Source organism: Beta vulgaris, chromosome 5 (genome assembly GCF_026745355.1).
Source record: "Beta vulgaris subsp. vulgaris cultivar EL10 chromosome 5, EL10.2, whole genome shotgun sequence".
Taxonomy (NCBI): domain Eukaryota; kingdom Viridiplantae; phylum Streptophyta; class Magnoliopsida; order Caryophyllales; family Amaranthaceae; genus Beta; species Beta vulgaris.
In genome coordinates, this window is record NC_079206.1 from 41052685 (window position 1) to 41068897 (window position 16213).

At 36.2% G+C, this 16213-nt stretch overlaps 1 long non-coding RNA gene across 1 annotated transcript; it reads right to left on the reverse strand.

The window, feature by feature from the left end:
- Window positions 1-9729: 9729 nt before the first annotated feature.
- Window positions 9730-12382, reverse strand: LOC125497288 (uncharacterized). Its single transcript, XR_007273916.2, has 4 exons — window positions 12195-12382; window positions 11676-11770; window positions 10867-10980; window positions 9730-10020 (listed from the first exon to the last, which is right to left on the reverse strand). It is a non-coding gene; the product is annotated as an uncharacterized LOC125497288 (long non-coding RNA).
- Between the last annotated feature and the right edge of the window lie 3831 nt (window positions 12383-16213).

Consider the following 16213-nt stretch of genomic DNA (forward strand, 5'->3'; position numbering starts at 1 on the left):
AAGAAACGACTGAAAATGCTAAGGAAATCAGGTGGATATAATGAGGCTGATGATGGAATTCTTGCAAGGAAACCGACCAAGGGCCAAGACGGAGCAGGAAGAATGCTCCAATATGTTCAAAAGGTTTTCTGCTCACAAGCCGCCTACTTATGATGGAAAACCTGACCCCACCGAGTTCGAGGAATGGTTGAATGGCATGGAGAAACTCTTTGATGCCACCCAGTGCCCAGACAAGTGGAAAGTTAACTTTGCTGTATTCTACTTAAAAGGGCAAGCCGATCAGTGGTGGAAGACTGCTAGAGAGATGCAGAATCAACCTGGATTTGGATGGGAAGGTTTAAAGGAGGCTATGAGAAACCAGTTTTACCCTCAGTCTCTGCAACTCCAGATGGAATCTGAGTTTATCCATCTGAGCAAAGGGGTATGTCAGTTCTGGAATATGCTGTGAAATTCAATGAGTTAGCTCGATTTGCTCCTGATCTGGTGTCTACGGATCGTCAAAGGATGAATCGATTTGAAGGAGGTTTGAATCTGGACCTTCAAGAAAGGCTTGCTGCAAACATGAGTAAGTCCTATCAAGAGCTTTATGACCGAGCTATCAATGTTGAAAGGAAAATGAAGCTGCGAAAGGAAGTGTATGAGGGTGGAAAAAGAAAGGCTAAATCTCATGAAAGCCACTCCAACAACAACTTCAACAAAAAGCCGAACACGGGATATTCGGGAAAGATCAGAAGCAATTCCTCGATGCAACAAATGCGGAAGACAAGGCCACATGACGAATGAATGTCGTAGGGGAAGTGATCAGTGTTATCGATGTGGTAAACCAGGTCATATGATTAAAAATTGTCCAATTCCAGATTGGCGAAGTGGAAATGTTGTGAATCGTGGTCAAAGAAACGGCCAGATGTCTGGTTATGGTGGAAATGCAGGCAACGCAAATAAGAACCCTCCACGTGGACCCCCGCAGGCTGGGAGTCATGGAGTCTTTATGATGCAGCGTATGAAGCAGAGGCAGATGATACTTCATTACTGGTACTTTTCCTGTCAACTCTGTACCTGCTTATGTCCTTTTCGATTCTGGAGCTTCCCATTCGTTTATATCTAGTGCATTTTCTAGAAGCTTGAATGCAAAACCATGCTCTGAATTCTCTGCCATGTCTGTCACCATCCCTAATGGTGAATCCATCTTATGTGATGTCATGTATAGAAATTGTCCTATTCTATAGGAGGATGTGAATTTCAAGTAGACCTCATTCAATTTGAATTAACCGACTTTGATGTGATATTGGGAATGAATTGGTTGTCGAAGTGCAAAGCAGACATAAATTGCCTTAACCATGAAATAACCCTCAGGAAGCCAGATGGGTGTAAGGTTTCTTATCGAAGAAGAAAAGTCCAACCCAAACCTGAAATCATCTCATCCTTAAAGCCTTAAGTTACTTTCAAAGGGTCATCATGGTTACCTATGAGTGTGGTAGACCTAACCAAACCTGAACCCTCTTATCCGATATTCCATAGTTTGTGAGTACCCTGATATATTTCCGAAGAGATACCTGGCATGCCTCCAGAAAGAAAAATAGATTTCAGCATTGACCTCGTTCCTGGATCTGCTCCTATCTCCAAGGCACCTTATCGAATGGCACCTGCTGAGTTACAAGAACTGAAAAAGCAACTAGATGAATTACTCGAGAAGGGGTATATTCGACCTAGTGTGTCGCCATGGGGTGCACCAGTTCTATTTGTCAAGAAGAAAGATGGAAGCATGAGGTTTGCATTGATTATCGAGAGTTGAACAAGATCACCATCAAGAATAAATATCCATTGCCTCGTATTGATGATCTTTTGACCAACTTCGAGGTGCAACTATCTTCTCCAAGATTGATTTAAGATGGATATCATCAACTCCGCATAAAGCCAGAAGATATTTCAAAAACGCTTTCAGGACCCGATATGGTCATTATGAATTCACAGTAATGCCATTTGGGTTAACCAATGCCCCTGCTGTCTTCATGGATCTGATGAACCGAGTATTTAAATCATACCTCGATAAGTTTGTGGTTGTATTCATCGATGATATCTTGGTGTTTTCAAGAAACTTGATTGAGCATGAAGAACATTTGAGGAAGGTGTTAGAAGTGTTGAGAGAAAGGAAGTTGTATGCAAGTTGAAGAAATGTGAGTTCTGGTTGAAAGAAGTTGCCTTTCTAGGGCACATCATTTCAGATACTGGAGTCTCGGTTGATCCACAAAAGATAAGAGCTATCATGGAATGGCCTAGACCCACTAATGTTCCTGAAGTTCGGAGTTTTATGGGTTTAGCTGGATATTATAGAAGATTTGTCCAAGATTTCTCCAAGATAGCCATGCCTATAACTCGATTGGTAAGAAGACGGTTAAGTTTGTATGGAGTGATGAATGAGGAAAGCTTTTCAAGAGTTGAAGAAGCGTCTCACTACTGCTCCTGTTCTTACTCTCCTTCTGGAACTGATGGATTTGTTGTGTATAGCGATGCCTCTAAGCATGGATTAGGTGTGTGTTGATGCAGAATGATAAAGTTATAGCATATGCTTCCCGTCAACTCAAGCCTCATGAACAAAACTACCCAACCATGACCTTGAACTAGCCGCAGTTGTGTTTGCTCTCAAAATATGGAGACACTATCTCTATGGTGTTCCGTGTAAGATCTTCACCGACCACAAAAGCCTTAAATACATTTTTACCCAAAAGGAATTGAACTTGAGGCACGTAGATGGCTTGAACTCCTAAAGGATTATGATGTCGAGATCCTATATCACCCAGGCAAAGCTAATTCGTAGCTGATGCTCTAAGCCGCAAATCCTACCTAAACACAACCTTAACCTTGCCGAAAGAAATCAATGATGATTTGATGAAGATGAAAGTGGAGATCATGCAACCAAAATAGAAGCACAGTTGTACGCATTGGAGTTGAGGCCGACTTTGTTGGAAGAAATAAAAGAGGCGCAAGATGGAGACTTGGAGTTGCAAAAGATAAAGAGTGATGTGAAGAAGGGAAAATCACCGGATTTGTGATCCAAGATGATGGCACGTTGAGATTTCAGGGTAGAACATGTGTTCCAGATAAGGAGGCATTGAAAAAGAGAATTCTGGAAGAAGCTCACAACAGTCCTTTTTCTGTTCACCCTGGAGGAAACAAATTGTACAAGGATTTAAAGCAGACCTTCTGGTGGAGCAATATGAAGCAAGAAGTTGCAGAATTTGTGTCAAGATGTCTGACTTGTCAAAGGATAAAGATCGAACATCAGAGACCTGCAGGATTGTTGCAACCATTAGATGTTCCTGCATGGAAATGGGATTCAATTTCTATGGATTTTATCATGGGGTTGCCACCATCATTTCGAGGAATGAACTCTATATGGGTCATTGTGGATAGACTGACAAAATCCGCACATTTCTTAGCCATTAGAAATAATTGGAGTTTGGATAAGCTAGCTGAGTTATATATGAGCACAATTGTCAGATTGCATGGAGTACCAAGTTCTATTGTGTCAGATCGTGATTCGAGATTCCAAGCAAAGTTTTGGAAGGAATTACAAAAGGCACTTGGTACGAGACTGGATTTAGTACCGCTTTTCATCCAGCAACAGATGGTCAAACAGAAAGGACCATTCAGACTCTTGAAGATATGCTGAGAGCATGTATTCTGGATTTTCAAGGAAGTTGGGAGAAATACTTGCCATTGGTTGAGTTTTCTTACAACAACAGCTATCAAGCTAGCATCCAAATGGCACCATATGAAGCACTGTATGGAAGAAGATGTAGAACACCCCTGTGTTGGAGTGACATCGATGAAGCTCGAATGATTGGACCTGACTTGATACAAGAAACAACGGAAAAAGTACGATTAATTCAAGCCAGGATGAAGCTGCACAGAACAGACAAAAGAGTTATGCGGACCGTCGAAGGAGACCATTGGAGTTTGAAGTAGGTGATCATGTTTCTTGAAAATTTCGCCTACTAAGGGTATTATGAGATTTGGTCAAACTGGTAAGCTAAGTCCGAGGTACATTGGTCCATATGAGATTTTGGATCGAGTCAACGAAGTAGCTATCGCTTGGCATTGCCGACGACTTGGATAAAGTTCATAATGTTTTCCACGTGTCGATGTTGCGAAAGTATATACCAGACCCTAGCCATGTGATCAGACACGAGCCTTTGCAGCTAAGGACGATTTGACTTATGAAGAGAAACCGATTGAAATTCTTGATCGTAGGGAAAAGCGACTTAGAAGCAAAGTAATTCCTATGGTTAAGATTTTATGGGCTAATCACACGTCATCTGAAGCCACTTGGGAAGTAGAAGATCAGATGAGAACAAAATACCCTCACTTGTTTGAATAGATGACTTTGATGTGTTTAATTATGTGCTTCTGAAACTTATGTATGAAGTTCAAGTTTATGAATGCATGATTTTATCCTTTTGCAATGTTATGTAAGTTTCGAGGACGAAACTTTTTCTAAGGGGGTAAGGATGTAATATCCTTAAAAATCTTAAACATATTTAAGTGAGTAATTAACGTAATAATGTAGTTAGAATATATTTTATTTTATTCGTTCACTAATTAAGCAATGTATAATAAAATGTTATAGAATTTTAACATAAAAATTTACTAACTTAAATTATGACGATAATATATAATTTACGATTTTATGAGTTAAACAAGAAGGCTAATAAAGTTGATAATTCACTTAAAGTACAAAATGTTAACATTTCACCCAAAATTCATCAAGCCACGTTTGAAGGTGTTAGTGTGGAAAACTTTCTGATTTTTGGTTGAGAAACAAAAAGGGCAAAAGGAAAAGAAAGCTATGGTCAATTCCCCCATTAATTTGCCTTCTTCCTCACCTTTTCATGGCCATTTGGCACCCATGCAATCATCACTCTCTTCTTCTTCTTCAGTCAAACTATTACCAATCCTCACAATTGCTTCTTCAAGTATAACAAAATCAGATTACTTACTTCACCATCCTCCTCTCAACCACTGATTTTAACTCCCAAATTTCCACTATAAATAGCCATGGAAGTTCAACATCAAGAACACAACAACAACCTTCATCATCTCTTCTCCCTCTAATCTGAAATTCAGTCAACAATCGCCGGAAAATTGTAACTAAAAGAAATCAAAGAAATCAAAAAAAAAAAAAAAAAAAAAAAAAGAGAAAACCCCCCCCCTAAATTCATTCTCTCACTCCTCTGTTTCCCCCCCCCCCCCCGACCGACCACCGTCGGCCACCGCGCGCGCCAACTTCTCCGCGCCCAGTCCCGCCTCCACGCTGTCGTCACTCGTCGGTCACCAGCCCGCCGCCGGAGCTCCGCCAAACTGCCAGCAGCCTCGCGCACTCTCTCCTCCTCGCGCTCTCCTCGTCGCCCAGCAGCACGCGCACCTCCTCGCCGTCGCACTCCGCCGTTCGCCGGAGACCGTCGCTGCTGCTCGCCGGCGTCCATTCCTCAGGCGTGATTTCTTTCTTCCCTCTCTTAGAAGCAGAGGTGATGTCTTATTCTCTTTAAAATTCTGATTTCTTATAATCAAGCCCAAGTCAAAATTCTTAGTTATATTAGTTTTGGGCCAAGAATAGTTGCATTAGAACTTAAACTAAGTAACTTAAAACTGATTTTTCCAAGTACTTTAATGATAGTTCACTTGTCCCTTTGCTAGTTAGTTAATTGGGCCTAAAAACTGATTTGCCTTAGTAAACCAACTCAATGCATGTGTTGCATGTTCTTTAGTTGGGTTCAAATCTGACTTTTATTATTTTAGCTAAACTACTTATTTTAGATGGGCCAAATTGAGTTAAACTAAAACTGATTTAGTATTTCATTAAGCTATGTTAGTTTAATTAATCAAGTTAAGTATAATGTTGGGCTTATAGTCTGTTTACTTAGTTAAATCATTTAAGTTAATCTTGTTGCTTTAATATATTGAGCTTTAGTGGGCTGATTTAGTTAGTTTTACTAAACCACCTAACTTATTTACTAAATCTATTATTGGGTTATGATTCATGATTTTTTTAAAACTAGTTGAGTTGTTTAAAACTAATTCATTAAGCTTATTGTTATAATTAAGTTTAAGTTATGAATACTTAACTAATTCTTAAGTTCACTTATAATAATTAGTTACTTGACTTGCTAGTTTTAAATGACTAAATAATATTAAAATAATGTTAATCGATCTATTATAACTTCAAACTTAATTAATTTATTAATGGATAACTAATTAGTTATTAACTATGAACTAGAATAATGTTATGCTTTCGAAATGTTATAAATAATATGTAGTAATATAACTTCAATGTTCGATAATTCTAAAGGTATAGCTAAATGAGTTATTTCATTAGTTCGTTGTTAAAAAGTCACCTTAATTAATTAAAAAGTTATTAACGATTAAGAAATAATGGCCTTTAAGGAGACCTTTACGACGTTATAATGACCGTTGTGACCTTAATAAACGCTAAACTAATATTTAGACTTAAAAGCTAAATAACGAAACATTCATTAATAAAAACTATTCTTGAATAGATTAAGGAAGATAAAGGATATTACAAGCCTCCCCGGCTATCAAGGTTATTAAGCAGGAATTCAGGTAACGTCTATTGCTAACACCCACAATCCCTTTCGAATGATGTTTTATGGTATTTCGCACTATGTTGTTGATGTATGGATTTGGGATATGAAAGGTTTTATGAATATGATGATTTTTGATGAAATGAAATGACTTCGATGTTTATGAAAATATGAGTACGATAATGCTATGGTTTAATAATGTTCCATGATTGTGATTATTATGATGTAATATATTATGATATTTGAAACATGATAAGTAAAGTGAAAGATGGTTCTTGGCAAGTATGTGGGCATAGAAAATGTCACCTATGATGTGACGCCTTTTTGGCAATATGTGGACACCGAGAGTGTCATCCATTTGTGGCCGCCTTTCGGGCAATATGTGTTTAGGGAGACGTCCCTATATGTGATATGTGATATGTGATATGGGATATGCGACATTTGCCAAGTTACCAAAGTAAAAGATATATGATGATGAACATGATGAAGAAGATAATGTAACCTACTATGATATATTTGTGAAATGTTTTACTTATTCTCTCCTTCCTGTTTTTAACTAAAATGATGTGAAATGAATTTACGATGTTAGAGTAGTATGTTACTGAGCCTCGGCTCACGACGTTTTGTTTTATGTTTTAGGTACCGATGGTGATAACGGGATGGCGTAGCAGTGGGATTTAATTAATATCTAGATTATCTAGACTCTCATGGTTTTAATTTAAGTTTATGTCGAAACTCTGATTAGTAACTAAGTTTCTATTAATCAAGACTAATGTTGGATCTATATTATGCTTCATGTTATAAATGTTTAAGTTCACGATTTTATGTCGCCTTGTATTTTCCTTATGGAAAGTACGGCGGTAACGCACCGACTATCTAGGTTCCGCTGCTAATAATCGATTAATTAACTTAACCACGATGATTAGAGGTCGGGGCGTTACAGGAGATGATGGAGGAGAAGCACTGATGAGATGAAGAGAGAGAAGACGAGGGGATGGAGGAGAGGCGTGAAATTGATAGAGGAGGAGAGAGAGTGAAACTTGAACAAGGAAAGCCTAAAATGTGGACCATTTTATTTGGGAATTTAGATGAAGAACAACTCACAAGGAAAGCTTGGAGGTTCATCCGTGGAGGAATGTGGGAGGAAGGAGAGAAAACTGAAGAAAGAGAGAAAAAAAAGTTAACGGCGTTAAGGGTTCCGTCAAGAGTAAGGGTATTTAGACCCAAACACAAACCTCGGGGGTATATGAGGAATTCCCCAAATGTGAGGGGTAACTTGGGAATTACGTCAAACCTCAGGGGTACTTGAGGAAATTTCCCTTTTTTTTTCCTTTGCAATTTTCCCTGACAAATTAATATTAACCTAATAATGATAAAACAACAAGAACATAAAATCAAATTCAACATAAAATCAAATCAATTCTCATATAAAACATAAAACTTTCAATTTTATTAACTCTGAATTTGATACAACTTAAAATAATTACAATTATAAACTAAAATCTACAACTTTACACTAAATAAAAATAAAAAAATAATTACATTTTACAAATCTAAACTTCAACCCATAAATTCGCCCAACCCTTACAACCACCGCTGCCGCCTGTCCTAACAAATTCAACAACATAAAATCAAATCAGTTCACATATAAAACTTAAATAGAAACCCAGATCTGAAAAAATTGAATACAAAAAATAGAAAAAAATAATCGAAAAACAAGAAATAGAAAGAAATAAATCAAAATTTCCAAAAAATTGAAATAAAATAAGAATATTAACAAAAATTGAAATAAAATCAGAATATTAACCAAATTACCAAAGTTAAAACAAAATTGAAATAAAATCAAAACCACCCCAAACCCCCACCCAACAACCAAATCCCCGGTTGCCCACCCAACCCAACCCACCCCCCACTGAACCCCCCCCCCCCCGTTGCCCACGACCAACCTAACCAAACAACCACCCACGAACAGAAACCCTAACCAACCCACAAACCAAAAATCCCATCCACCCAAACCTCCCCACAAACCGAAAAATCCCACCCACCCAAACCCAACCCCCTAAACCCCTCCCCACAAACCGAAAAACCCACCCACCCAAAAACCCAACCCTCCAAACCAAAAAAACTCAACCTCCAACCCAGCAAACTCACAACCCTCACCCATCCAGCCCAACCCCACAAGCACCGCCAACCCCACCATAACTCCGAAGTCCCAGCCCCACCACCCTCATCTTACTTTCTAGATCTGAAGAGTTTAAACAAAAAAAAAAAAAAAAAACAGATTTCCCATAACAAGACGACGTTGAATCTTCAAAGCAAGCCTATAATACCAAGAAATAAGCCGTCGCTAATGTGATTTCTCATAGCACCATTTTACTATTCTCTCTCTTAATCTATTTGTTTCTAGGTTGATCGAAGAAGCGCGATACTGTTTTTTTTAAAAACTTTGGCAAGTTAGATAAGAATCTTCAATGGAACCGCCATGAAAAATTCGTCAAGATCAAACAATGGTTATCCAGATCTAAAAGAGAAAAAAGAGAGGAGAAGAAGAGATGATACAATAAAGAGGGAGAACTTAGAGTTAAAGTTGAGGGATAAGGAGGGAGTGAAAGAATGAAAAGGAAACGACGGATAAGACTAATAAATCACAACAAGAATGTCATCCTTTTCCGTCCGCCAAAATCGGACGCTAAAAACACGGGATCGGACGCTAAAAAGATTAGCGTCCGATGACGGACTCTAAAAAGATTAGCGTCCGATGACGGACGCTAAAAGGCTGATGCAAAACCCCTGGTCGCTAATTGTCCAATTAGCGTCCGTTTGGTGGACGCTAAAAATTTAGCATCCGAAATTGCATCATTAGCGTCCGCCTTGAAGGTTGGACGCTAATTAGCGTCCGACACTAATAATCAGCGACCGCTTATCGGATGCTAATTAGCGTCCAACTTCCAGGCGGATGCTAATGATACAATTTCGGATGCTAAATGTTGAAACCAAATGCTCAAATAGACCCATCATTATCAGCTTTCACTTGCCCAAAGTTTTACTTTATTATTTTTATTTAATTCATTTTATTAACTTTCAATTATTATTTCAAAATGAACAATGTCAGAATAACAAAAATTGAGAATTAAACAAATGAGAATTTTATTTAAATTAAATATATATAATTACAATCTAATACTAAAATTTAGTACTATAATAGTATAATTACATTGTAACTAAAATCTAATACAACAACTTTAATCTAATACTAGTCCGAGCCACTGCCAATGCCGAGGTAGTGCACCACCAGGCCAGCCACCTATTCTCATCTTTGTCTTGGCTGACATTTTCAGTTGTGGTATACTCCCTTTTATTTTGTTCCTTCTCTTTCAATTGAACGATAGGTGCTCACATTTCTGCATTGTAATGAACATTTCTGCATCACATAACAGTAACATGTCAATTAGAGAAAGCAGCCAACTGATCACATTGCCATGAGAAGAACGATTTAATAGTGGATCATGAACAAAGATTGGATCAAAAGAAGTCTCATTATCTTTCTAATTCTGCAATTAATCCTATGATCACATACTACGTATATCAATTGAATAGTTGAATAGTGTGCTCAATAACCAGCCAAGCCAACCTCAGCCCACTAGAAAGATGGTTCAGGTTCAGACTTGAGACCTTAAATGCAATAAATCTCATGATCAAATCCTTAGAATCCTTGTATATATATTAAGTGGTTGGTATTCAGCAATAACCATTACAATGCTTTAATCTACATCGTTGATCTACGTTAGTGATTTTAAGGTTTTTGACCTCATAAATAATCATAAAAATGCAAGTAAACTATCCATAAATGTATTCTTGGGGGTAAAAAGTGATAGCTAATTACTGACTACCCACAATTTTTTATACTATTTTAGATTCTATTAATATTTCCTTTTGTTTGTTATCATGGTTGGCATCGTAGTTATAATGGATTTTTGAACCTTCCGCAGACATAAACAAATCAATTTAACATGGAACATCCACAAAATATAATTGACTGAAACCTAACTCTATGATTGGAAATGCTTACATATGAAAAATGAATAAATAATATAGGGTAAGAACAACAAATCTGTTTCACCATTTAGAAAAGTAGAAAACTAAGGTAAGGGACAGAACTATCATTGTGCTATGAAATGACAACCTCTAAACAATTCTAATGCTGCAAAATCAAGTTTATTTGCATTTAATAAGATTATGCATGGAGAAAACACAAATTGGAAGTTACCGAGGCTGCAGCTCTAGTTGTCATTGAGCGCTCCACAGCAACCGGAGCCAAGGTAGGCTCAATTGTAGATGTATGCGTGAGGCAAGGTTCAAGATCAATGGTTCCACCGCCTTTCTGAAATAATATACAGTAAGTATATAACCATAAAACCCATTAAAGTAAATATAAATGAGACCAAGATCTTTATTACTTTTCTTTTTTTTTGGACACACGGAGACCAGATCTTACCAACTACAAGCCTGAAATTTAGGCCAAGGGGATCTAATGTTTAAACTCTAAGTACAGATATTCAACTACTATAATAAATTCAATCTCTACCAATGTTCCTTCCTCCCCTTGTTTCCATTGTACAATCCTAGATTCCTAGTAACCCTACTATTGAGACCAAACTTCATTTCTCATCAAGGAAAGAACAGGCAAGATTACAGCATACATTCTCACTGGATATTAAACTCATATTGACAATCTTTTAGCTGATATTTCATTTAGGAAATCTATTGATTAAGAAAGATATCAACAGAATTCATTTAGTCAAGATAATTAACTAAAATAGATGATTTTGTGAAGAGATTAATAGAATCCATTTTCTAGATATATTATAACTTAAGTAGAGAATCTTTAGCTGGAGTTTCGTCCACAACTACAAGATATCGATTTAGATGGAATCTAATTATCGAATAGGGAAATAAAAACCATGGTCGAAGTTCTTAATATGGAGGGAAATCGAAAATCCCCAAAGGAAGAAACAAAGTGTAGAACTACTTGAAATTAGGGAACAGGAAATAAGAGGGATTGTAGTAAAATATCACCTTCATGATACAACAACGTTCAACACGATAACTACAGCCAATTGCAGCTCCCCACGCACGAAACCGAACGTTGTTTCGCAAAGTAGACACATAACCTTCAGGAAATGGCAAGTTTACTTATCAAAGGACAATATAAAATACAAAAGATGAAAACCGATCTGGAAACAACATTCATAAAACAAGAAACAACTCAAAATCTCAGAAAAATCAAAAGCTGAAAACCGAAAAACCAAAGACAAAAAACCCAAAATCGCGAAATTGAATAACCAAATCGAAAATAAAAACACGCAAAATCAAAATCTCAAAACTGAAAACTCAAAAAAATAAAGAAAAATCGAAAAACAAAAAAAAAAATAAAAAATCTTAGGGAATTCAGATCTAGAAAAACCGAAAAACCAAGAACAAGAAAACGCAAAACAAAATTAAAAAAACAAAGAAAATCGAGAAAATAAACTACATAATCAACAATCAAAACTAAAAAAAAAAACAAATTTATTAGTTAAATCTAAGTAGAAATACCTGATTTCGTGAGATCTGAAAGAAAAAGAGAGCACCAAAATGTGAGATGAGAGTGAGGAAGAGAGAGGTGTGGTTAGGGTTGTCTGGTTGATAGTTTGGTCGACTGGAGGTTTTTTTTTAATTTATACCTCTTATGTAGCATCCGCCATTTGGACGGTATACTAATTAAACGGACGCTACTTAGCGTCGGTTTAAAAGTACGGACGCTAAATCTCAGAAAGTGGACGCTAATTTGCATCTGTCGTTTATCGGACGCTAATTTTAAATTGATTGTCCGCTTATATTGTCGGACGCTAAATTCAGACGCTAAAAAGGCGGATTCTTGTTGTGTACCAAGATAAATAAATCTTACTCGAATGAACTGTATGCAGATCCAAAACTTTATCCAGAACGAGTCTTCGGCAGTGGAGGATTCACCATGTCTGATGAAAAACAACCAAAGAAAGCAAATAATTATTTAAAGGACGAATTATAATAATAATTATTCCATAAAAATTTTTGAGGGGTAGTATTTACATTAGTGGTAATATTTATGTTATTCATGGTCAATGTTTTTGTCTAATAAGGTCAAATAAATTTCAATCAGGTCCAATAAGGTCTAATAAGTTTCAATCAGGTCCAGTAAGGTCTAATAAGTTTCAATCAGGGTCAATAAGTTCCAATAAGGTCTAATAAGGTCAATCAGGTTCAATCAGGTCTAATAAGTTCCAATCAGGTTCAATCAGGTCCAATAAGTTGAATCAGGTCCAATCAGGTCCAATCAGGTTTAATAAGTTCCAATAAGTTCAGTTCAGGTTCAATAAAATCAGTTCAGATAAGTTCCAATAAGTTCAGGTCCAATAAGTTGAATAGAACGCACCCTAAATCTCAAAAAAATTAAAGATAGACGATATTACCTCAGGAAAAAAAAATCGATCAAAATTTGTAGAATTAAGGTTCGTAAAAAACCATCATCGCAAATCAATGACCAAAGAATAGATCTTAGAACGATCTATCTATAACTGGAGAAGAGCTTTGAATTGAATTATGATATTCAGAAGGATCTATTAGCTAAGAAGCCATGATAGAAAGAGGGACGCTCAACCATGGCTGCTACTGCTTGAGTTTCTGAGGATGACAAAAAGCCTATTCAATCTCCGCGCCCAAACCAATTTTGGCTCAACCGAAACACCCAAGCAAATTTCGAAACATTTGAAGACGAAAAACCTATACCAATGAAACCCTAGCTTGGTATCGCCGGAGATTTAAGAGTTTGGGGCATTTTTTCGGCGTTTGCGAGTGAGAGAAGTAGGAGATGGATGTTCTCTGGCGAGCGTGAGAAAGGTTAGAGAGATTGTGAGGATGACCCAAAAACCCTTGGAATTGGAGAGAAAGGTTGTCGTTCATAGTGAGGGCTGAGGGGATTCGTCGGAGAACTCAACGTTGTTCGGAGTGAGGGATTTGCCAAAGAGAGAGAGTACTGAGTGAGAGAATGAATAATTAGGGCTTAAGAGTCGAAAAAGGAAAGGGGGTGGGCAACAATTCGCAGATCACAGATACTCAATGCTCCAAAGCCCACAGGCCATAGGCATGTAAAACTTGTAAGACTTCATACACTCAATTAACACACTAATAATCCGGCAGAATTTGTAAAAGTCAATTCATCTCCCCAACAACAATCAATCGAAAACTTGTAAAACTTATTAGAATTTGACCGATTCCAACAACTTATCTCAATGATCCAAGGCCTAGAGGAATATAACATAAACCCAAAAATTCACACCCCCAAATTGAACATTTTCCCACAATTTAACGAAATTCGATTCAATTTGTGTCATAAAATTAATTTTTTTTTTACAGTATCAATGACGATTTGAATCTCAAAAATCAAGTATTTGGATTGAATTAGATTTTAGAAAAAGAAGAAGAAAAACCTAACTATAGTTTCCATATTCGAATACTGCGGGGATATTGGGAGAAGGTAACTGATGAACAAGATTTTATTTTCTGAGGGGATCGTTTTTTAAGGAGAGTTTGGGGGGATCTTGAAGAAGCATATAGAAAGGGATAAAAACTGATGAAACTACTTGTTGCTGTTATAAAATTTTGGGTTGACGAGATCGTGAGTTCGACTAGCACAAGCATTTAGAGAGATATAGGTTGCTTTGCTCTTTTTTTCACTTTTTATTTTCCATGTCAAATATAATAAGTTTTGGATCTTATTTTCATATTTGCTACATTTCCATCATATATTTCTTTAACATGTTGTATTCTAATGCTAAGTTTAAGTAAATTATTCAAATTTTCTGAAAATGATTAGATAAAAAAGTAATAGTCTATTCATTATATAGTAATACTCCTTTCATTTTCGAAAACCTCTTATGATAGGATTGAGAAGCTTAATATTATTTTCAGAATATTACTAACTAGTGTGGTTACAACAAGAAAATCGAATCAATTAGTTTGGTCAGAGTTTTCTTTTTCCAAATTTATACTTAACTAATCCAACTATAGTTAAAAATCAGACCAGTTAGCTAAGTTAATTGGTTCGGATTTCAAATATGTTTTTCGTGTCGCCTCTTAGATACTAGGTCACTTGCATAATAACATATGTGTCACCTCAAAAGGGCGACTCTAAAACTCCAAATAGTTTTAGAGTCGGTAGTTACATAATAGCCTCTTACGTGACACTAAAGAAAATATGGAGGCTACTCCCAAAGGTTATTTTGTGGTAATGGATGAGCTTTTAAGGACCGCATCAATTTTAATAATGCTTAAAAGAGCATTTAGAGGGAATCATAATTCAATTAATGTTAAAGAAAATATTTAGGGGTGATATGAATTTCATGAATACTAAAAGTTACTTTTAGGGGCAACTAGATTTTACTATTGCTAAAAAGATGTTTTAGAGGCAACCTAAATTTCACTAATGTGTGAAAAAATTGTTTAGAGGCAACTATTATTTCATTAATGCTAAAGCTACTTTTAGAGGCAACATAAGTATTCCTAATGCAACAATAATCCATGTGATGCTGAAAAAAATGGCTATCGATACAACTAAATTCATGTGACGTTAAATACATGGCTTTAGAGACAACTAACTACAGTTGATGCTGAAAAAATGGCTTTAGATCGAGACAACTAAATTCATGTGACGCTAAATACGTGGCTTTAGAGATAACTAACTACAATTGATGCTGAAAAAATGGCTTTAGAGACAACTAAATTCATGTGATGCTAAATACATGGCTTTAGAGACAACTAACTACAGTTGATGCTGAAAAAAATGGCTTTAGAGAAGACTAAAGTCATGTGACGCTAAATACATGGATTTAGAGACAACTAACTACAGTTGATGCTAAAAAAATGGCTTTAGAGACAATTAAATTAATGTGATGCTAAAAATATGGATTTAGAGACAACCAATATTCATGTGATGCTAAAAACATAATTTTAGAGGCAACCAACATTCGTCTGATGCTGAAATGTATCTTTAGAGGCACCATAATATACTTGAGACTAAAAATCATGTAATTAGAGGCAACCATGTTTATGTGATGGTAAAAGGGGGTTTTAGAGGCAAGTCGGCCAAATGATGTGCCTCTATAGCCAATTTTTTTTGTAGTGTTTTAGAGTTGGTAATCTTTACCTAGACTTTCATTGTTTTTTAGTGTTGTTCTATAATTAGTTAAGATTAATTGAGCATTATTTTAGTTTCTAATATTAACGAAGAAACAACTTTTTTATAAATCTAAAATGTCAAATACAAAAGATTAACCTGAAAAACTAACTTAAAATAACCTAGCATTTGGAGTAATTATTGTACTAATTTCAGTTTGGTTCTTGGAATTTATTTTTTTAGTCTTCTCAAAAAGACTTTTCTTTCTTGCATTCCTCTCTTTGTTTTTGTACCATACAGGTATAATATAACCAATGTAGTTGTACTTGATGGGGATCGTTCATCTACGATTGATTTTATAGTTAAGACTTTGTTTATAATTGTAGTAGTATTTTCGTAGACTTCTTGGAGTGCCTTTATT